Source organism: Martes martes, assembly GCF_963455335.1.
Source record: "Martes martes genome assembly, chromosome: 12".
NCBI lineage: Eukaryota > Metazoa > Chordata > Mammalia > Carnivora > Mustelidae > Martes > Martes martes.
This window is the reverse complement of record NC_137900.1, coordinates 20,703,497-20,727,248: the sequence shown is the minus strand read 5'-3', so window position 1 is coordinate 20,727,248 and position 23,752 is coordinate 20,703,497.

Below are 23,752 nucleotides of genomic sequence, written 5' to 3'. Positions count from 1 at the left end.
CATAAAGCTTCCACCCTCGTGACCTATTCACTTTCCAAAGGCCCCACCTCCAAATACCATCTCATTGGGAAATAGGTTTCAACAGATGGATATAGCAAATGGATCTATAGCACATGGATCAACATGATGTGGCATATATGCACGACGGACTATTATTCAGCCTTGGAAAGGATGGATATTGACACAGCTACAACATAGAGGAATCTTAAAGCTTTATGCTTAGTAAAATAAGCCGACAACAAAAGGGCAAATATCACGATTCCACTTATATAAAGTACCAAGAGTGGTCAAATTAAGAGAGGCAGAAAGTAGAATGGTGGTTGGCAGGGACCAGGGAGACAGGGATATGGGTAATATCATTTAATTCAGTTTCAGTTTTAGAAAATGAAAAATGTTCCGGAGATGGATGGTGGTGTACACTACCATGCATACAAGTGTACTTAATGTCACTGACCTGTACGCTGCAAAATGGTGACAATGGTAAATTAAAGGTATATTTTACCCCAATTTGAAAAATTTAAAAAATGAAGCTGGATAAAAACCAATCATATGGTGTCTCTATATAATTATTAATAATTTTTAGTAGTAATTTATAAAAATTCATCTCAGAGATGGTAATTAGCTTGTCCAAGACCCTCGGTTAATACTTGACTGAGCAGGTTTTATTTAATTCCAAAATCATATATTTTTAATGATAGGCCTTGCTAATTCATATGATAAAAAAGTTTTCTTATTTTTTCTGCATATCATTAAAAATGTAATTCTTAGTCCTAAAGGTTTTATAAATAATTAATACCTTTAAATATAAATCACCTTCCATGCAGGTGCTCAAACCAAAATTCTGGGAATTATTCTTGATTTCTCTCTTAATTTTATCCATACAAGTATCTTTAGCTCTAGCTCCTTACCATCTCCCACATCTTTTCGTCTCTTCCACCTCCATCATTCATAGCCTAGACTATACCAATAGCCTAACTTCTCTTCATATCCTCCCATAGTCTTTCTTTACAGAATTGTAAACCAAAATATACAAAAGGTATCATTCCTCGAGGATGGGCGTATGTTTTTGTGAAGGATGAGACAGTGAGTATTAGGGCTGTGTGAGTCATATGCTTCTTGTCACAAATACCCAACTCTGCCAGGTAGTGTGAAAACAGCCACAGAGATGTAAACAAATGTATGGGACAGGATTTCAGTGAAACTTTTTATGAAAAGTAGGACGCTGCCGAATTTGACCCGCCCCTTACCTAACTTAAGACTAAACAAATGCTTTCCATTGCCCTTAGAATAAAATGGAAATTCTTTAACTGACCCACAAGAATTTAGTCTACCTTCCCAGACTTTCCTACCACTTTGTCCTCCTCCATATTCAGGGCATGTATTCCTCCTTTCCCTCACAATTGTTTGAACATGAAAGTTTCATGTCAGCATATACCTTATATCATCAACTCTTTATTCTGCCTGGGTTGCTTTTCTCCCAGATTTGTTGCACAGCTGGGTTCTGATAATTAGCAGCTCTTCTCAAACACCACAGCTTGTACGGAAAGGCCTTCCCATACCACCAGATTCAAAGTGCTTCCCCTTGACGACCGTCTGTATAAATGACTCTGGTTTATTTCCTTTGTAACATTTGCCTTTATCTGAAATGATTCTATTTGCTTATTGTCCAGAGTGTGTATTCACCTCTATCCTACCTCCCCCAAAATAGATGGTAAGCCTCAAGAGTAAGGGCCTACACCTTTCCTATTGCCTGTTACATCCTCCACACCTACAATGGTTCCAGGCATATAGCAAGTGCTTGTGAAATTATTCATAACAGAAAACATGAAAGATGTATTTATGAGACATAGTCATATATTTGTAGTGGGTCTTCAGTTGAAAGTAGAATAATAACCCATTAATGCCATAATTTACTACTTCAGCTAAATTTCCAAAGATCATCTCCACTGACAATTTAATAATCACAAACTTTACATTTATATTTAATTATAAACACAAAACCAGTCTGTTTTATACATCAAAAACAACTATATAAATATAAAATTAAATTTTAGTGTTGTCATCACTCATCTTATACAACCTTTCAATAGTTCCTAAGTATTTTGGCTAAAAAATAGTGTGCTATAAACAAGCAAATAATGAAAAATGGCATAAAGTACACAAATATGATAAAACCACTATTCCTGTTTTATTTCTTAAAAGTCGATGCATATGTTAGCTTTTTTTTTTTTTTACAGTTGAATGTATCCTTTTGTATATCACACTGTTGTCCTTTCTTCATATTTACATTTACGCTGATTTTAAAGTGGGGACTTTTCCACTAAAATGGCATTTCTATAATATAAACACGGGACTTCCATTCACAGATTTTAATTTATAACCATTAAAATAACCAGTAAATATTATGTTTGCTCATAAATTCTGACTTCAGAATAAACAGATGCCCTTGAATCCTTTTTAGTTCTGTGTTTTTACCAATAGGTGGCAATGAACATTCCTCCCTACATTTGCTTTATCATAATTGGAGACAACGTTAAGTACTGTCTTAACAGTGCAGGATTTTCGAAGGAGTAGTGACAGGAAAGTAGATTCTTTTAGTACAATCTAAAAGACAACCCATTCTTTTTATCCACTACCTCCAGTTGTTTAAACTTTTTTTTATATGTTAAGCTAAAATCACCAAACAACATTTCTGTGGTAAGTCTGGTTCTGTCTGGTGAGGCCAGGCAAAATAATTTCCTAACCATTCTATGTGGCAGTTCTTTTTTTTTTTTTTTAACGATTTTATTTATTCACTTGAGAGAGCCCAAAATAGCATAAGCCGGGGGGGGGGGGGGCAGAGGGAGAGGGAGAGGCAGGCTCCACACTGAGCAGGGAGCCCAACAGGGATTGATCATGACCTGAGCCAAAGGGAGATGCTCAACTGACTGAGCCACCCATGGGCTCATATGCAGCAGTCCTGAAGCTACTGGAGAAGTTATCTTTTCAGATGTAGCGTTTCACATTTTATCAACCATTTCTCCTGAGACATGGCATGGTTTCAGATGCTCTATGCTGCTTAACCTTCTTTGACATATTCCAATTAGTTCCTGGCCATCTCAAAGTATACCATGCAGACATAATCATAGTGTAAAATGTAGGCAATGCAAAATTCAGTGAGACTGTTATTCATTATTCTTATAGATCATATATTCTTATGAATCCACCTCGAAACTTTATCGTCTATTGTCAGGTATGTCACACTAAGACTTTTTACCAGGATCATCATATTTTAAAAAGATCCTCCGGTCTTACTCACATCTTGTATTTTGAAACCAAGTTCAAGTTTGTTCATTATCCCTACTTAAGTTTTATCTTTGATGTCTTAATCTTTTTTTCTCCGCCTGTTATTATCACTTCGAATATTGATTCAGTCTTCTTTTGTATTTGATTGTCCCTCCCTGACTGAGTATCCACAATATGATAAGGTTCTCTTTTTCTTTTTATCCAAGTAATTGGTTTAATTTTTCAAGACTTAACTGAGTTAAAAATTTCTGAAGTTCCAAAGTCTCCACCAGCCATTTTATTCCTTGATGTTCTCACACTGGAAGTTGTGATCCACAATGGATGACACTCATCCACTCACTTCAGTACTGAATGGCATAAATCAAAATGTTGGTAACCAGAGAATTTCTGTTCTGAATGAGGCACCTCTGAAATACAGTGCACCTGAGTTGTATTTTAGACTTTCATCGTGGACCTGATGTATTACCTCTAACTCTCACTATAGCACAAATATCATCAAAAACTACTCTACCGTCAATATAATCCTTAGATCATAATTTTGGCCAGTCTCACCAGTCATACCCATTAGTATCTATATCAACTTCACTGCTGAAATTACATGAGCAACTAAAACTTTGTGCAAAGTGTCTCAAAGATAACTTTTTAACCGTCACTTCAATTGCCCACAAAGAGTCAATATTTGTTTCAATCTTTATTTACTTATTTTAGCTATAACCCTCTTATAGTTCGCCTTCTTCTTATTTACAGCTTAAATCATGGAGGCAAAACCTCACGGCAAAATAAACTCCTGTCAGATTTCGTGCCACATGTTTACAAAGGCATCATTGCCTAATTACTGCTGTATTGGTCCACAAGCCACAGCTCAGAGTTATTCAGTATGAGGCAGTAACGGAGGCTTTGATGTAGAGCCCTTAATGCAAGACAATGCAAATGACATTTACTAGCAATTTTTTCCCCCATTAATGAACAGTACTTCAGGGAGTGTAAAGGCAAGAGGCATATAATTTCTGAACTATTTAAATTGCTAATTAGATCTGTACAGGAGGTGTATTCCTAATGCAGACAATTACAACGGCTCCTAAGTGTTTGCCTTACAGTTGCTAATTACTGCAGAAGCCAATTAATTGCTGTTGACTTTTTGTATTCTTTTGCATATCGCCAGTTAATATTTACATTTATAATGAAGACAAAATTGGCAAACACTGTGTCATTTTGTAATGAACAATTCCAGTGTCTAAACAATGAACACATTATCCTCATTTGTGCCTGAAGAGTGCAGCTGATTAGCATATGTTCTGTGCATGCTAGAACATTGCTCTTTCTTCTCAAGAGTAAAAACATCACTTAGGTGCAGGACATACAGGTGCAGTGTCTCCAGGGCTCCTGGAATTGGTTCCCACCATATGTCATATACCAGAGATTAAAATAGTACACATCTATAAAAGTACAAGACTGAAAGGACTTTGCTTCTCTATGGAAGATAAGTGTAAAGGAATTCTGTGGACAACTGTCATTTTTTTAGCCACTCAGTATCTCTACTGTCTCCTATGCTGGAGGAAGCCCCTGTCGTATGAGAGCTCCCACTACGGATATTGAAAAGACCAGGTATCACTCTTTCTAGCTTCTGTCAGCAATGATTGGGCATGTTAGGCACCATCAATTAAATGCACCCTACTAGATCTGTAGTTGGGATCTGGCAGGGAAAAGAAGCAAGAAACCCAACGGACTCTTCTAGTTATGATGGTGGTGAGTATGGGGACAGTGGTATTTAATCACACCGTGCATTGTTCAGTACTCACGGTGTCAACAGAAAAAGCAAAGGCGAACAGCACTTGGTTGTGCACATGGAGTATTTTCAAGTATTTTTTCCCTTAGCTTTGCAGCCCTGTGGCCAGTCTTCCAATCCTCCTGGTGATTCTGAGAGGAGCTCATCTGTTAAAAAAAAAAAAAAAATTCCTCCCTAAATCTCCCAGTTTCTTTTGTTACTGGCTACTAAGAACAATGGCAAGTGTTTTGCAAGTTTGATGAGGGGTGGGGGATGCACCCATTGCTCAGAGTGCCATGTTTTATGTATTCTTTGACTTCTATAAAATCATGTGTTCAGATGCGTTATATGAAGAACTGAAGAAAATCTAGATGAAACCATTCCTAGCTTTGCATTACCACCAAAAGCAAATAAATAAAACACCAATACAGAAGCACACGTGCACACACACGCCAACTTTCGTCTTTATTTTTACCTGCCAAAGGGAATAAGTTGGAAATAATTCTCTCCCTAACCAGCATATTTGTCAGAGTGTGTATTGTAAACAGCGGGGGCCTGAAGTGATTTTGTCAACCAGTTTTCCTACAGTGAAAACATAACGTTCAATCGCAACAACCTCTGGGCAATGCAAACAGAAAAGAGGTGGAAAATGACTTCTTGAACAAGGAAAACTTCTTGCTGCCTCGTCCAGGGTAGATATGCTACTCTGTCATCCTACGCTTTATTGTTTCCCCTGTAACACTGCAGGCAGGCATTGGAGACACAGAGGTGGAACCCAAGAACAGCACATGAAGTGAATAATTTAGCCTCCAAGAATTAAAAGCCAAAAATAGACACAGAAATGAAAAGCAAAGGGCCGATATGCACTGTTCAGGATGCTCAAAGAAATGGTGTGATAAAAGTTCAACAACTTAACCTCTAAAACTATAAAAAATAAAATGCTCTGATTTGTACTGTTGCAATCTCCTTGCTCTAAATGCCACCTTGGCCAATGCCAACCTACAATGGTTGGGATTTCACCAAACACAAAGTTGGAAGAGGTGTACAATAGCACCTTGTATAGTCTTTCCATCATACAGATATGAACAAAATTGACATACATAGGTAAAGATAACCCAAGAGCATAGATAATAGTAAAAGGTAGTGAATTTATAATTGATATGTTTTCAGTACTTAATATTTGTCTTAATACATTTTATTTAATTATACATTTATATAATTTAAATTTTAATAATTGGTTCTCAACCTTCTTGAAAATTTTAACAATTGCCTTCACAAGCATGTGTGAGCCAGCTTGGCACACAACTATAATAAATCACATGTAATTAGCTACTGCCAGGGTTCTATCCCTTATTCATTAGGATTGAGGTTTGTCCATTTATAGCAGAGGTTTCAAAATTTACTTTGCTAGATGATCCTCAAGAATCAAATCAACTTGATAGTTACTATTGAAAAATGCTTATGGGAACAACCGTGACGTTATGTACTACTGCTGCAAATATACATGTCCCCAGTCATTATTACTCACCTTACATATGGCTATAGAATGAACCATAATGAAGACTCACAGGTGGATATTATATTATTTCCCAAGGTATATTCATCATGCTGAAAAAGAAGAAGTAATCATTACCTGATAGTTATTTTCACTGACATTTTTAAACATCAGTCAACATGCATTCAATTCAATGATCATGCATTGAATATCATACATTCTTAATAATAGATACTACATCTGTATCATTCATGCCTATGTCATACACTGAATGACTCTAAACCTGACTAAAATTTTGATAAGTGCTCAAACCAATGCAATATTCAGCCTGAATAATGCAAGGGGAATAAAGGGAAACAGAGGTAAGTCCATAGTCATTCAGTTGATACTCAACTCTATCTAAACACATCACATGTTTGTGTGTGCATATATATATATATATGCATTTGTGTATCTGTATATGTGTGTACGTGTGTGTGTGTGTGTGTGTGTGTAAATTCTCTTAAGATTTCAGCCTTTTTTTTTTTTTAAAGATTTTATTTATTTTACAGACAGAAATCACAAGCAGGCAGGGGCAGGCAGAGAGAGAGGAAGAGAAGCAGCCCCCCCACCAAGCAGAGAGTCCAATGCAGAACTCAATCCCAGGACCCCGGGACCATGACCCGAGCGGAAGGCAGAGGCTTTAACCCACTGAGCCACCCAGGCGCCCCAAGATTTCAGCCTTTCAAAAAATATTTTATTTATTTATTTGAGAGAGACACACAAAGCAACACATAGCACGAGAGAGACAAGTGAGATGAGCGAGCGGGCACGAGCGGGGTGGATAGGGAGAAGCAGGATCCCGCTGAGCAGGGAGCCCAATGCAGGTTAGACCCCAGGACTCAGAGATCATGACCAGAGCAGAAGGCAGATGCTTAACTGACTGAGCCACCCAGGCGTTCCTCAGTATTATTTTTCAAGCAAAAAAGTTAATGGAGATTTTTAACATGACTAGTGTTAATTTTTTTTTTTTTTCAGAATGCTCATCTGTTTTTCAAGATCATAGAATTCATTTGTTCTAGCTTTGTCTATACTGACAATTTGGCTTCACCTGATTATTTACTCTTCATGAGTATTTCAATTTCCTAATATGAACAATGATTAAAAACAACAAAGTTCAGGCGTTTCACATCTTGTAGAGGCAAGAAAAAAAAAATGTATGTTTCAAGAATCTTCATCTGTGATACACAGAGTGAACATATGCCAGAGAGGAAAGCCTGATGTATGTTAAAAGAGTGAAACTGAGACTATTTGGCCACTTAGTCAGGCAAAACCAGTCTCAAGAGGATTTACATAGTATTTCGATTCTCGAAGTTGCCAGAGCGTTGTTTATGGTGCTCGCATTTCTCCTTTTCTCCACTTCTTTACATGTTTAATTTCATGCATTAATTGCGTTGAAAGTTCTCAGAAGTAATAACGCTGGCCTCATGTTTCTGTTCTGTTTTGGTTTGGTTTTTGTTGTTCCCAGATTGCAAAGGCAGAGCTTCCTAAAAACAATTCCTCCTCTGATGGGGCCACACGTGTGTCTTGCCCCTGACATTTCAGTGATGCAAGGACACTGTGATAAATCAACTTCCCATGTAATTACAGAACCTAAATGTGTAACATCCATCAACCAACTGTTTCTGTTTTCTCTCCGTATGCTCTTTGTGGCCCCTTCCTCTTAGGAATTAAAACAGGCAGGCCAGATTTGTACATTTTTCATAGTGCTTCCAGTTTTTCTGAAGGTACACAGCTTCATTCCACACCTGCTCCGGGTTTTCCCCTGTGCCTCTTTCTTGCCCCTGTTGGTCTCACCCTTCCAACCTTATTTGACAAGACACTCCAGCCCCTTAGAGGGAGAAGTTTAATTATAATCAAACCCTCACCTGATGGTGTCATTAATATGAAATTTAAAGGAAATACAAGAAAGGACTATTTTGAGGAAAAAAATGGAACCTTTAAAAAGAAATAAATTATAAGCTTAATTGACTCAAACCTAACTCACTGCCTTACACAATCAGGGCAAGCTTCCTGTCTGTCACTCTGCAGGTCTTTCTCTGTGGACTCCTCACCCTTCTGCTTGGATTCTCTGAGCAAAAAAAAGAATAACATAATTTAGGTTGAACTAAAGGTCATTTGGAGAGCCTCCAGCTGTCCAGTCAACTAAACTACAAGAATAAAGGATTTGGGGCGCCCTCTTAAATTTCATTTTCTGTCTTGTGACTAACTTGTAGCTGCGGATGTGTGAATTTCTTGATGAGTTTCCTTGGCCTCATCCCCAGTATAGTGAACCCCTAGACAGCTCATCTGTGCTTTGTTCTCACCCAGCATGCTCTTTGTTTGGAGTTGGTGGTGATGGATGCATGTGGCATAAAAAAACCCTACGAAATCATTCAAACAGAAGGAACAGGAGAGGATTAGAGGAAACCAGCTGGCTAGAATGAAATTGGCAGGGTTCAGCCAATGAAAGTCAACTTGCCAAGATTTAGTCTTCTGTTAGGTCATCTGTTTCCTCCTAACTAAACAACTCTTGGATATTTATAGACATAAATGAATTTTTATTCTCCTCAATAGCCAATAACTTGTCATTTCTGGTATTTGAATGTCAGTCATGGGGAAAAACAAGGACTTGTATATAGAACACTCAAGCATAGTCGCCTTCAAGTGGAAAACAGGGAACAGATATATTATTTTACTCCACTGAATGCCAAACCAAAACAGAATTTGTGGAGACTTTATACAGTTGGCAGACATTATACATACTGCTGGACAGCTGCACATTATTTATAAGACTTTCCAAAGTTTAAGTATTTTTTAATATGTACATTTCCAGCCCTCTAACTTCAGGCTTCCAAATTACCTAAAGAGTCTATAATCATTTTAGGTGACAAGACGTTTCTTCACCTAATTTCAACCCAGGTCTGAATCTCATGGAAAACAACAACAACAACAACAAAAACCTACTGTTCAACATTCAATTCATCCTTCACTTGCTGAGGCAGTTAGCTTGTCTTTTGTTTACGTGTTTGATTTTGGTATAGTACGTATCTCTAAACTTCCTTTTTTATGATTTTCATAGCAAAATTCATAACATTTGATTACATTTTTTTTTCTGATTTTTTTTTTTGGTCAAAAAATGAAGGTCATTCAGTTTACTGTCACCTAAAACTAAATTGTGTTGTGTGTGGAGAGGCTAAGAAAACAGTATGGGAAGTGTGTGTGTGTGTGTGTGTGTGTGTACTCATGTACACGTGATGCATTTATATGCAGGAAGAGACGTATATAAAAGTACATGAGTTCACATCAAACTTCTGACTTTTGAAAATTTACCTGCCATGTTTTTGTCGTCTTTTCAGTGACTCGAAAGGTCTATGATCTTCAGCAATTTGTATTTTGCTGAATATGAATTTAAGTCACATGGGTTACAAGCGTGAAATACGGGAATGACCATATCAGTGGTTATATTTAACTGCTCAAACCTACTCACCAGTGGGACCTTTGTGTTTTTGTTATGTCATGGGGGGCACAGAAACTTTTGATGAAAATTACTTTTAATTTTCCTAAAGTTAAAAATAACTAGTATGTGAAAAATAAAGAAGTCTGTAAAAGCTGAAAAGACTATTAATTATGGTGTGAAAATGTGCCTAGAAAACATGATTTGGGGAGGGGGGGGACATGCTTCAGGCATAGCTAATAGCTCCTAAAAATACTACGTGATGAGATATTTAGGACATCAGTGCTACAAAAAGTCATGATTTTATCCTCCCTGAAGTTCTAGAACAGAAGTTACATTCTCCAACATCTCTAGGGCTCAGGGAGGTAATAGGAGGAAGCTGAGGGAAGTAGGTGAAAGAGCCATTCTGAGAGGTGTGGAGCCGCACAAGACTCGCACACACACGCCATGCCCAAAAGGGCATCACACCTTCAGATATAGTCATCATGGGAAACTAGGGAGGCTAGCACTGGCCAATCTTCTGTTTTTCAGGGAAAGCCAGAAATCCACATTTATATGTGAAATTTTCCACTTTGTAAATATCAGCTCAACCAAAAAAAACAGCCAACAAAGATAGTCTGTGGGCCAAAAAGAGACAAAAACAAACAAACAACAAACATAGGACACGGTAACTGTCTAGTTTACAACTTCTGTCCTACGGTCTTCACAAACACATCTATATTTGCTTAGAAAAAAAGGGATGGTGTGTACTAATCTCTGAATCATAAAGAGATGTGACATTAAAGGAAATCTGCAGACTCCCTGTTGTCGGATCATCATCCTCTTTGAAAGTTTCTTCTAGAATTTCCAGAATATCCTCCATGAAAGAGTTGGCCAATAAGAGTCATTTGCACAAAGCTTAGAAGGCAGAAGGGAAAGAGAAGCCATTATTCCCTAGAAGCAGTTCTGTCCAGCCATGCAGGGAGACGTGATTCATGGGGACTTCCTGGTAAGCTCTTAACAACCACCTTTTTGCAGCCTTAGGCTAAAATTGTTGATGGGACTTTGCCAGAAATTCTTGAAAAATGCACAGCTTCCTGGGGCTTCCTTGAGAACCACATGATTCAGTGTTTAGGGCTGAGGGGATCAATAGGGACTCTGCCCCCATGTGCTCCCTAAGTTTTAAGGTTGTTTAAATTTTTCATTCCTTATACTTTATAAAACCCTTGTCATAACTGCAGTATATAGAGTGGCTTCCAACCAAACCATTCAACCAAACCATTGTAACTGAATGAACAGGATATGAAAATGGTTTTCCTTTTTTTCAAAGATTTTATTTATGTATTTATTTATTTTTTAAATTTTGTGGGGGTTTTTGGTAAAGAATTTATTTATTTGTTTATTCATTTATTTATTTGACAGAGAGAGAGAGAGAGAGAGATCACAAGTGGGCAGAGAGGCAGGCAGAGGGGGAGGGGGAAGCAAGCCCCCTGCTGAGCAGAGAGTCTGATGCAGGGCTCTATCCCAGGTCCCTGAGATCATGACCTGAGCCAAAGGCAGAGGCTTAACCCACTGAGCCACCCAGGTGCCCCTGAAAATGGTTTTCTTGGATGAGTTAGACTCATACAGCTGCAAAGAATGTAGTTATCAAAATTGACTTAATTGATTATTAAATAAGATCAGAAAACCATTTTCCTTCATAGATATTTAATCCATTGTTTGCTCAGGTATAGTTCATCTATTCAGTGACATATTTTTATCTGCCTGAACAGGTGGCTGAGGCAGGTAGGTGCAGAATGAAGAGAAGGTGGGTGGGAAATAACAGATAATTCCAAACTACCGTACATCTCTTTATAAGTGGAACTAACCTCCATTTAGACTACTTCCTTTTCTCTTTTTTTCAGTTTTGGTTTCACTTGAAGGAGTCAAATGCCAAATATATGAATTTAACTAATTCTAACTAAGTCCTTAAAAGAAAATCTGTATTTTGTTTATGTACTGCTGAAAATCTCCAGGGTAAACAAGTTTCAACTATGCTTTCCCTTTACACACACATACACACAGGTGCACACGCATGGCTACTCAATCTTAATCACAACTTATTCCTGTAGTAACTCACTTCAGCATCTTTTGTTGTTGTTTTTAAGAGTGATTTATTTATTCAACAAATATTTAATGAACACCTACTTTGTGCCACATACTCTTCTAGACACTCCGGATATAGGGATAAAACAAATGGCTTTACATTTGTTTTAAATAGATAATAATCCAATGCATAAATACATAATAAGCACTGTAAGGCATTCAAGAGGTATCTGGAGGTGTGTGGAAGGCGGGATATTTGAGCAGCGCCTAAGTGAAGTGATCTCCAGTATAAATAGCAGGGAAGAACAAGTAGACAAATGTGCCTGGTAGAAGATGAGGCTCAAGAGGGAGCAGAACCCAAGATCCTGTAGATCATCACCAAGACATCAGATTTTATTCTGAAGAGAGAGAAAGCCACGGAAGGGTTCCATGCAGAGGGGTGATATGATCTAATTTTCGGTTTTAATACAATCACTCTGGGAAACTATGGGGAGATTTGAGTGGGAAGTCAGGAATAGAAATTTATGAAATTAAAACTGGAGCTTTCCACCTTGCAGGTGTCTGGATACTAATGCTCTCAGGGCTTCAGTATCTTTACCTGTGAAATAGGAAGGTTACTAACACTTATTTCCCAGGTATGCTGAGGGAATTAGATGCGTTAACATGTGCAGAGTATTTAGAGCCTCTCCAGGTAGGTGTTGGCCAGCAGGGGCAGCAGCTGAAGTGGTAAAAATTGAAGTAACAGTAGGAGAGCCACTCTAATCCCCTGCGATAGTAAGTCCCATGAACAATCCAGTCTTTGTCATTCCAGAATTTTCCCTATACACACACAAGCTAACATATACATAGTATTTTTCTGATGTGATTTTTTTTTTCAAAAATGGGATTGTACACACTTTTTTCCTCCTCTAAATCCTTTAAGTTTTCACCTAGTATTATTCATGGACAATCTATTAAAATAGTCCCCCCTACTGATCGTGGTTTCACTTTCTATAGTTTCAGTTACCCACTGTCCACTATGGTCTAGAAGTAGATGACCTACTTCTGAAATACAGTGAGAAGGTCAATGGCAGCTAACACTACGTCACAATGTCCATGTCATTCACCCCACTTCACCTCATCACACAAGCATTTTATCACCTCACACCACCAGGTGACTATAGTACAAGAAGATACTTAGAGAAAGATCACATTTACAGAACTTTTCTTACCATATATTGCTGTAATTGTTCATTTTTGAGATTTTATTTATCTGAGAGACAGAAAGAGAGAGAGAGAGAGAGAGTGTGCGCGCACATGCGAGCACCCAAGTCAGGGGGAGGGGCAGAAGGAGAGAGAGTCGCAAGCAGACTCCCCGCTGAGCTTTATCCCAGGACCCTGAGATTATGACCGGAGCCCAAATCAAGAGTCATACAACTTAAATGACTGAGCCATCCAGATGCCCCTTTTCTATTTTATTATTACTTATTCCTGTCAACCTCTTACGGTGCCTAATTTAGAAATTACACTTTGTCATAGGTATGTATGTATTAGAAAAAGCATAGTATATATAAAGTTCAGTTCTATCCATTGTTTCATGTATCCATTGGATCTTAGCACATAGCCCTGCAGATAAGGGGGGAATTACTGTATATCAGCACAAGTAGATCTAAATAAATAGTATTGCCTAGTATTACATATTGTAGATGCACTGCAATTTTTTTAACATTTCTTGTACCTCTTTGAGGCTTTCTGTTTTTCTTGCCATGACATCCACTGCTGTGATCATTTCATGTCATCATGCATCATTTGTGCACAAGGTCCTGTGGGATAAAATTCCTAGAGGTAGGGCTAATGGCTTGATGGTTACATGCATTTTAAATTTGAACTGTCACTAGCAAATTACATTTTATTTTATTTTTTCAAGATTTTTTATTTATTTGACAGGGAGAGAGACAGCCAGAGAGGGAACACAAGCAGGGGGAGTGGGAGAGGGAGAAGCAGGCTTCCCACAGATCAGGGAGCCCATGGTGGGGCTTGATCCCAGGACCCCGCGATCATGACCTGAGCCAAAGGCAGATGCTTAATGACTGAGCCACCCAGATGTCCCGCAAATTACATTTTAAATATGTAGTTTTGGTTTGTAATCCTACCAATGGTATAGCTAAAGTCTGTTTTCACACAACCATAACAATTGCATTATTTTTAAAATTTTGATAGTCTAAGGTCAAAAATTCACCTCTTTTTAATTGCTGAGTATACATATTTATATTATGCCTAATATTTATCAGGCACATTTTCTTACTTTTACTGGTTTGTACTTTTTTTCTTTTTTTTGACTAGATTATTAATATTGCAGCTCTTTCCCTTACTGCTTTGAAAGAGATCTTTAAAAAGAAATAAAAAGATTTTATTTATTTATTCGAGAGAGAGAGTGTGTGCACATTTGTTGAGGGAAGGACAGAGGTAATCTCAACCAGACTCTGCACTGAGCACAGAGTCCAACACCGGGCTCAGTCTCACGACCCTGAGATCATGAACTGAGCTGAAACCAAGAGTCACACCCTTAACTGACTGAGCCACCCAGGTGCCCCAAAAGAGATCTTTTTACATGAATAATATTTATATTGCCCACATTTCCTTCTCACATGTGATTTGTTTTTAACCTCCACTGTGGTGATAATTAAGGTGATTGTCTATTACATAATAGATTTCTAAAATATTTTGTTTAGTCAAATCTACCGATATTTTCTCTTTTAACTTTTTGGTTTCTTGTGTTGCTTCAAAAAGCCTTATGCCAGGTTTAAGTGATAGTCTTCTAAATATTTTATGATCCTGAAATATTTCTGTGTGGATCAGCTGATGAATCTGAATGTATTTTAGCCTTGATGGTGTAGAGAGACAATTATTTCAGATGAAAAAAATACTCAAATATTACAAAAGAATTCTTTTCTAAAGTAGAAATGTGCTTTCTTTCCTGCTCTGGGTATAAAACCCACTGTGTGATTGGCCATGGTCTCCCTTCTCCTCGGTGCCTACTTTGGAGGCCATGTACCTCACATATCACGGTCTAGGTGAAAGGAGCTTGGATCCCTGAGCCAACACTAGGCCGGAAACCACTAAGGAGAGCTCCAGATCCACACTGGGCTCTGGGAGCAAGAAACAAATCTTCGTGGATTAAGCCCTGTGATATGGGGGCTTATTTGTTACCACAGTACATCACCGTAAGTAATCACACTCCGGTGTGGGTTAAATTTGCTGTAAGATTTCTGAGAAATAGAAAACCATCGACTGTAATAGTGAAAATTAACTATTTCATGAAAGAGTAGAGATTTAAAAGAGAATGAGGAGTGCATATAAAATTGCAGGACCCACGTGAGCGCTATGGGCAGCAAAGGACAAGAATCACGGGAAGCGTCTTAGAGAAACAGGTGGAAGTGAGAAGGCTTGATAAGTCAAGTAGATCCAGAACATTCACCAATGTGAAAAAGCTAAGTTAAAACGGAGACTGCTAAATCAGGCAAGCTGCTCCATAGGTGTTGTCTGGAAGGTACTTCTTTTCCTGTCTTGAGGATGCTTCTCCTTTTCCTGATGATTTATTTTGGGCGATGTTTCTGTGCACAAACCCTTCGATATCAACTGCAGGAGTAGTAGCCCAGGCCGCCCCTCTGCTGATTGCTGTCCTCTGGCCTCAGGGGAACCACTTGTCACCTCATAGTGACTATCATGTCTACTACCGAGGAGGAGAAAAAATTCTTAGCTGTTGCAAAACATTTTCCAGTGATTTAAGGATCTAGCAGTCTACCAACTCACTGTTATAATGAGCTGTGGGGCTTTTCCCTTGGATTTTGCAGGACGTGCCCTTGAATTATTTATAACAGAGCAGCCACCTGCTTGCAACAATTTTCTATTTTGCCTTGTGCTTAACTGGCCTTGTCAACTGGCATTGCAGGTACAGTGGCACTCTGCGCTTCACCCTTCAACCCCCTATGAGAACACGCTGACCGTGAGCTGCCATACACCTTAACGGGTCCTCTTCACTACAGCCATGGCCTTTGTCTAAATAGATAGTCTTGTATGCTTCATTATGAGGAGCTGTGCTGATTCAATTGTTCAACCAGGTGCTGCCAACTCCAGTGTTACTTCCTTTTTTTTTTTTTTTTCCTGAAAGACGGAAATTTATGACTATATATGCTTGTGTTGACAAAAAGCAATCTGAGGGTTGGGAAGGGGAAACCAACCCACCGGCATTCAGATGCACAGCTCTGTGCTGGCAAACAAGCAACGCCTTCACTTTTTTCTTCCTCCACTTTAACAAAAAGAAACATTACATGTTTGAGTAGACAACAAGAGGTACCATTAGGATTCAGAAAATTGAAAATCTAGACTGCAATAAAAAAAAAAAAGACAGTCACAGGGGAATTTGTAATGGTTTCCCCACATTTTAGTGGAATACTTCCGTTTTTTATTCACCTTGCGAACAGTGTTCACAAACAACAGCGAAGAACAAAAGCTGTGATTTATATTTATGGACAGGTATACACGCACCCCTGACCTCCTGCTGCCTCCCTCGCCCTCCGTACCAGAAACAATTTATGGAGGCTGGTCTAAATAAACATTAAGGAGGCAAGGCCACAAACTGACAGCCGGGAAAATCAATGGTCTCCAGAAACCAGCAAGTAGGATCAATAAAAGAGATTAGGCATCACAAGCCAGTGTAAGGCAGTTACAGGTAAATGTGGCTTGCTCTTCATCTGACAAGGTTCTCGGCAACAGGATAGAAACTCATATAAACAGAAGCACGCAGCGGGTAGCCAATGGAGGCTCCTCCTGACTTGGTGGAGACTGATGGATGACCCCAGAATGAAACGGATTTATACAGAGGCCAGTGGGAATTTTCAATTGCTTTTCCAGCATCATCTCACATACCTGGGCAGCCGCGCATAGGAAGTAGTGCAGATGTATCTTTTGAAAATCTCTCTGTGTTTGCCTCTCACTAGTTAGCTTTCTTCGGATTTATTTATTACTCCTCCTTGACTCAGGCGAGCACATCTTTGCCCTCCTTGTCCCCCCACACACCACACACACATAAGCACACTCTCCCTCTCTCCCTCGCGTTCACCGTTACTTTTATTAACAGAATTATTTATACTCACATGCATAGTGAGCCCGTTTGGGAACCTTTCGGATGCAAACTTAACCATACACATATATAGTCTCCAAAGAAAAGTGATCCACTCACAACTTCAAACGTTAGACTGTTAATTTGCAAACTTAATTTAACAACAGTAAAATAAAAGACAATCACATTGTTGAGTTTGTAAGTTAATGTCCAAAGCTTGTCAACAAAAGAATGAAGGATAATTATGTTCTTGAAAAACAGGAAATCTGAAAAAGGAAGGACCGAGGCAAAATAGCCATTGCCTATTTACAGATCTGGCTATTAAAACTTGAAAATTCAAATGTTAGCTTCACAGGAATGGTTACCTTAAAAAAAATGGTGCTATACTTTGCCTCAAGAATTGCATTTTAGGGGGTGCCTGGGTGACTCAGTGGGTTAAGCCTCTACCTTCGGCTCCTGTCGTGATCTCAGGGTTCTGGGATTAAGCCCCGGGTTGGGCTCTCTGCTCGGCAGGGAGCCTGCCTCCTCCTCTCTCTCTGCCTGCCTCTCTGCCCACTTGTGATCTCTGTCTGTCAAATAAACAAATCAAATATTAAAAAAAAAAAAAAAGCCTCTGTCTTCAGCTCGGGTTGTGATCCCAGGGTCCTGGGATCGAGCCCCACATCGGGCTCTCTGCTCAGCGGGGAGCCTGCTTCCCACCCTCTCTCTGCCTACATGTGATCTCTCTCTCTGGGTCAAATAAATAAATAAAATCTAACAACAACAACAAAAAACCCCCTGCATTTTAGAAGTGGAGATAAGGCTTCTGACAAGAATATGATAAAACAATAGATGAAGAGGACAGCAAAAGGAGGAAGTTTAGTTTTTCTGAACACTAAAACATGACTGGGAATTTTAATCAAGGGAGAGGAGAGATGTGAGTCTAACTCTTGGCTGTAACAGATCAGGAAAAATATCACACCTTTGTGAGGCACCTCCCATCCCTTAAGTCTGGGTTTACCTGATGACTTGCTTTGACAAATGTGATGTGTTAGAAATTGACACTGTGTGAGTTCAGAGCCTAGCTTTCAAGAGGCCTGAAATCTTATTCTCTTGATGCTCCTGATGGCCCACTATGAGCAAACCAAGTTTTAGTTTTCAGGTTAACAAATGTAAATGTAAAAGAGTACATTTTACTTGGTTTTCAGAGCTTCTCCTGTGTCGGCTGTTTCTCAAAAATAATCATCCTAAAATAATCCTATGCCAAAGAGGCATATGTGGGGGTGACAAATTCTGCTCCCTTTCATTCCATACCCAAAATGAAAAATGAATACTATGCCAGAACATGGAGACACCTGGAGCTTCCTGTTATAAAAAGATTCAAGTCACTTGCTTCTCTGTACTCGGCGTGCTTGGCGAGGTCACACAGAGATTCAGTGGAACCCTTTTCTGCTTACATTCTCTCAGGTCAAATCATTTCCCATCACACAGAACCAGGCCAGTCTTCTCTAACCCCGAGATCAGGCTCACGTTGAAATATCAGATACAGATTGCTAAATACTTTGATTTACCCCAAACTCTGGTTTTCAATTTCTTTGTGGGCCATGTATACATAGCTTGGATATGGACATTATTATATAGTCATGCTCTTGGAGTTTGAAAAAATTTATGCTGGCCCCGAAGGAGATCAGTCATCAGTCTAGAAGGCATTGGCAAGTCTTCTCACTTTGTGTTGAGCTTTGTTTTCATGTCAAGCCAATTTTTTATGAAAGATCACAGCCTATTTTGGCCTATGATAAAATCATTATTGAGGAAATCATTACCTGTATCTTTCTGGAACAACACCAACTATTTTGTTCCAACTACTCCTCTCATGCCTTTATCGACAGATCCAATTGGAATTAGATAAAGGTATATTTGGCATAAAGATGACTGTGTTCTTAACAAGGAAAGTACAATCTAGTCAGGAGATCACTTCTAACATCTGCCATTTACTTGGTTATCCAAGCTTAGACAAGTTACTTAGTTTTCACTCTCTTTCCTTAGATTACGAATACACTGTATTCATCTTATATGCCTCATAAGGTAGTTGTGAGGTTCAAAATAAAGAGACAGCGCAAAAGAAGCTTTACATCAAGTGTAAATGGTTATAGCAAGTAATGCAATATTTATGAATCTAGTCACTTAACAAACAGCAGATAATTACCATGTCAGAAGCAAAGATAGCGAGGATATGGTTCTTGTAAACATGGGCTCATATTCTAAATTAAGAAACAAATAAATAAGCAAAAACTATTCGGGAAAAGTAGAAAGGTTGATCACCCACCATCACTACTACTTCCACAGTATTAAGAGTTAACACTGTATCGGCCCTATGCTAAGCTTTTTATATGCGTTACCACATTTAAGCCTCATAATCCTCTATAAAGAGGAAATTCTTTTCACCATTCTACAAGTGAGAATATTGAAGTTTGAAATAATGAGGCATTTAGAGTGACACTAAAACTTCAACTTTACAATACCAGAGTAGGTGGAGGTTTTAGATGAGTTAATTTTTAAATATTTCAGGTCCCTGTGCATTATCTAGTTGATGAATTATTAGAGCAGGCTAGTTAGACACAAGTCTGGAACACCAATCCAAAGCATAGATTTGACCATCATCAGTGGCTAATCACAACTTGGAGGTTTTATCTCCACAGGAGAGTTTGGATAGAAAGGTAGAAGAAAAATAAGGACAACCATCTCTGCGATGTCCATTCTCCTAAGGAGAACCCAGGTTCCAAACATCTGGGTTCCTGGGCTTATGAAGGAGTCAGGCCTGAGTGTCTGCCTTAGAGAGGACACAAGTCAGAGAAGAGTTCCTATATGTTCTCTCTTAAGTTCCTACAGTCAGCTCATCCCTGGAGGAGCAAGCAGAAGCTACACTATTAATCATCAGCTACTCTGAAGCAAAGAATTCCAGAACCTCATGACATCTGATCACTCTTGAATAACTAAGGATTGATTTTAATAAGTAATAAGTGACTTTATTTAAAAAAATTACATTTTTCTTCATTTTATTTTACATATTTATCTTTAATAATGTTATCATTTCATATTTTGCAGAAATTATCTCTTCCATATTGCTATTTTACTTAAATAGAAAATCTGTTTACAGTGACAGTAATTTGGGTCCTTGTTTGTAGATATTCCATTACTAATACCTATGGACCTACCAAAGTTTCTGTATTGCAGTGCACATAATAGAAATACCACATTTCTGGGCTCATACTCCCAAGGAGGTGGACTTTGCAACTTCACTTTTCTAATGGTGGCAAAAGCTATTATTAAAACAATAGCGGAGGGGCACCTGAGTGGCTCAGTGGGTTAAGCCTCAGCTCAGGTCATGATCCTAGGGTCCTGGGATTGAGTCCCGCATAGGGCTCTCTGCTCAGCAGGGAGCCTGCCTCCCCCTCTCTCTCTGCCTGACTTTGCCTACTTGTAATCTCTGTCTGTCAAATAAATTTTAAAAATCTTTTAAAAAAAAAAAAGAAAAAAAGAGGGGGAGCCATTAGAAGGTTGGTGCATATATGCACCAATGGGGGTGGCTGATAATAGTAGAACTAGCAAGGCATGATCAAAACTGCAGACAAAATAACTTTAGCTAACTAATGATTTTTTAAAGAATAGTTTATGATTCTGGGATGCCTGGGTGGTTCAGGCAGTTAATGCCTGGGTGGTTCAGGCAGTTAAGTGTATGCCTTGGGCTCAGGTCATGATCCCAGGGTCACTGAATGAGATGGGCATCAGGCTCCCTGCTCAGCCGAGACTCTGCTTATCCTTCTTCCTTTGCCCCTCGCCCCCTCCTGTGCGTGTGCACTCTCTTTCTCTCTCTCTTTTTTCTCTCTCAAATAAATAAATAAAATCTTTAAGAAAAAAAAAAGAGCTTACAAATCAGAGTTAACCAGCTAAGATAATAATAATTCGCAATAATAAAATAAATGTCTGTATTTCCCGAAAAGGTGGAAACCAGTATAAGATACATTTTAGAAGTTCTAATATCTGAAACAGAGCCTTCTTTTAAACATTACCTCGAAGTGTTTACAGTTAGATGTTGATGTATTATAGGCCTCATTATTACCTGTATTGTTAATTATTGTTAATTGTTAATTAATATCTATTGATCATATTGGTCATGGAGTCATTAAAAATCATCAGATATCTTAAAATATCAAAATTATCTGTTTGCTTCTTTAGTTCTTTTTTTTTAGATGTACATATCAGAAAATGAAATGAGATATTATATAATTTCCATCATGTATATTAAAAATCTGAACTATTCTGAATTAAAAGTAGGTTCTCTACTGAAAACAATATAGATTGACTTGTGTAGGAACAGGCACTACATAAATGGGTAATATCAAGTTTTGTTCTTAATTGTAAATAAACGTTCACCGATATTTGTGCATTCAAATCACTAAGAAATGGTTATTACTAGGCAAAAATTCATTCACAAGTAGTCACTTATAAGCAGAAATAGTTAAAATCTAAAATTTCCCTAAGGCATAGATTAGTAAATTTGCCACATTATTTTTTTTATCATTTTAGCACAGAAAATAGTGAGGCAAAAATGACAGTTTTCCATCTGTGATATTTGAGGTGTGAAGGAAATGTGTTGTACTTTTTTCTAACTTATATAAAAGTGATCTTGGGTTGGTTTCCAAATGAAGAAAATATTTTTACACAGCTGCAGTGCAAGGATAGTCCTGGAACGAATAGAGAAATAGTCTTCCTTTTTAAAGGGCTTGAAATTTGGAGTATAATATCACCAACAATACACATTTGCAGAGTAATTCACAAATCACCAAGGTACTTTTACCTTCATTATCTCAATTGAGCTTTACAAAACCCTGAGAAGAGGGAGAAAGAGAACATCTCCATCTACAGAAATTATTTTAATCTTTAAAACAAAATTAGCTTTATTTTTTGCTTATTGTGTGGAATATCTGGACACTCAAAAGTTATTTAAAGAAAATAAGAAATTCAGGGGTGCCTGGGTGGCATAGTAGGTAAAGCCTCTGCCTTCTGCTCCAGTCGTGATTTCAGGGTCCTGGGAGGAGCCCCACATGGGCTCCCTGCTCAGCAGGGCGCCTGCTCCTCCTTCCCACTTGTGCTCTCTCTTGCTATCTCTCTCTCTCTCTCTCTCTCTCTCAGATAAATAAATAAAATCTTTAAAAAATCCTAAAAAATAAATTCTTGACATCCACTGTACAGATAACCAATATAAATATTCCCACATAAAGACTTAAAAAACTTTTCCTAGTACTATTAAAAATGCATATACTATATATAATGATTTTTAAGCTGCTTTTTTCCACATACCATTAGTATAGTTTATGTTAATTAATTAGATATCCACATTATGATTTTGAAATGGCTGTTCATGTGCTCCCAAAATACAATCAGTGTTTAAATACACTCTTTAGGGGCACCTGGGTGGCTCGGTGGGTTAAGGCCTCTGCCTTCGGCCCAGGTTGTGATCCCGGGGTCCTGTGATCGAGCCCCGCGTCGGGCTCTCTGCTCAGCGGGGAGCCTGCTTCCTCCTCTCTCTCTGCCTGCCTCTCTGCCTACTTGTGATCTCTGTCTGTCAAGTGGATAGATAAAATCTTTAAAAAAAAAAAAAAAAAAAAATAAATACACTCTTTAGGGGGCACCTGGGTGGCTCAATGGGTTAAAGCCTCTGCCTTCTGCTCAGGTCATGATCAGCAGGGAGCCTGCTCCCCCCACCCCCACCCCCCGCCTGCCTCTCTGCCTACCTGTGATCTCTGTCAAATAAATAAATAAAAATCTTAAAAAAAAACCACACTCTTTAGAAATTGAAGTTGCTAGACAACTAACCACAGTAAGGTGAAATGAGTACTCCTTTATTATTACTATTTGAAATAGCTGTTATATGTTAAATATTTAAAAAATATTAACCAGATATGTGTTTCAATTCTATATAAACTCAAAAGCACTTCTTCACAACAAAGCAATAAAATGACAGCTTAAAAAAATACTGGCTGAATATCTGAACTGCAAACATTCAGTATAGACACCTTCGAAGCAAAAGTGAATTGAAAGATAATATTTGGCTGGGAAATAAATTACATTTTGGCCATTTTTGCCTAACACAATTTCCTTCATATTTCCTCATCATAAACAGAAATTAGTTTGGTTTGCCAGAATCAACCTCATAATGGATAAAGATAATTGGATTATTTAAAAATCTGTAGTGGACCTCAGCTCGATTACTTTGTTACCTTTGAATTTCTGAGGAATAAATCAGCCTTGAGCAGGCCACCTTTAAAAAAGTCCAAACTGGAGTCTAATACTGATTTAAAATATCTTAAAATGTTTCTTAGTTATCTTTCTCATTTTGTCTAAGGGTTTCAAAATGCTCTGTAGACGCTATCTCATTAATTCTTAGAGGATCCCTGGGCAGCAATTGTAGTAGAGGTTTTCCTATTACTATCACCATTCCCATGAAATGGAGGCCCTGAGAGGTTCCATGAATTGCTCAAGGTTATAGACTGAAGCCAAGGAGTAGCTAAACCCAGAATCCAGGTC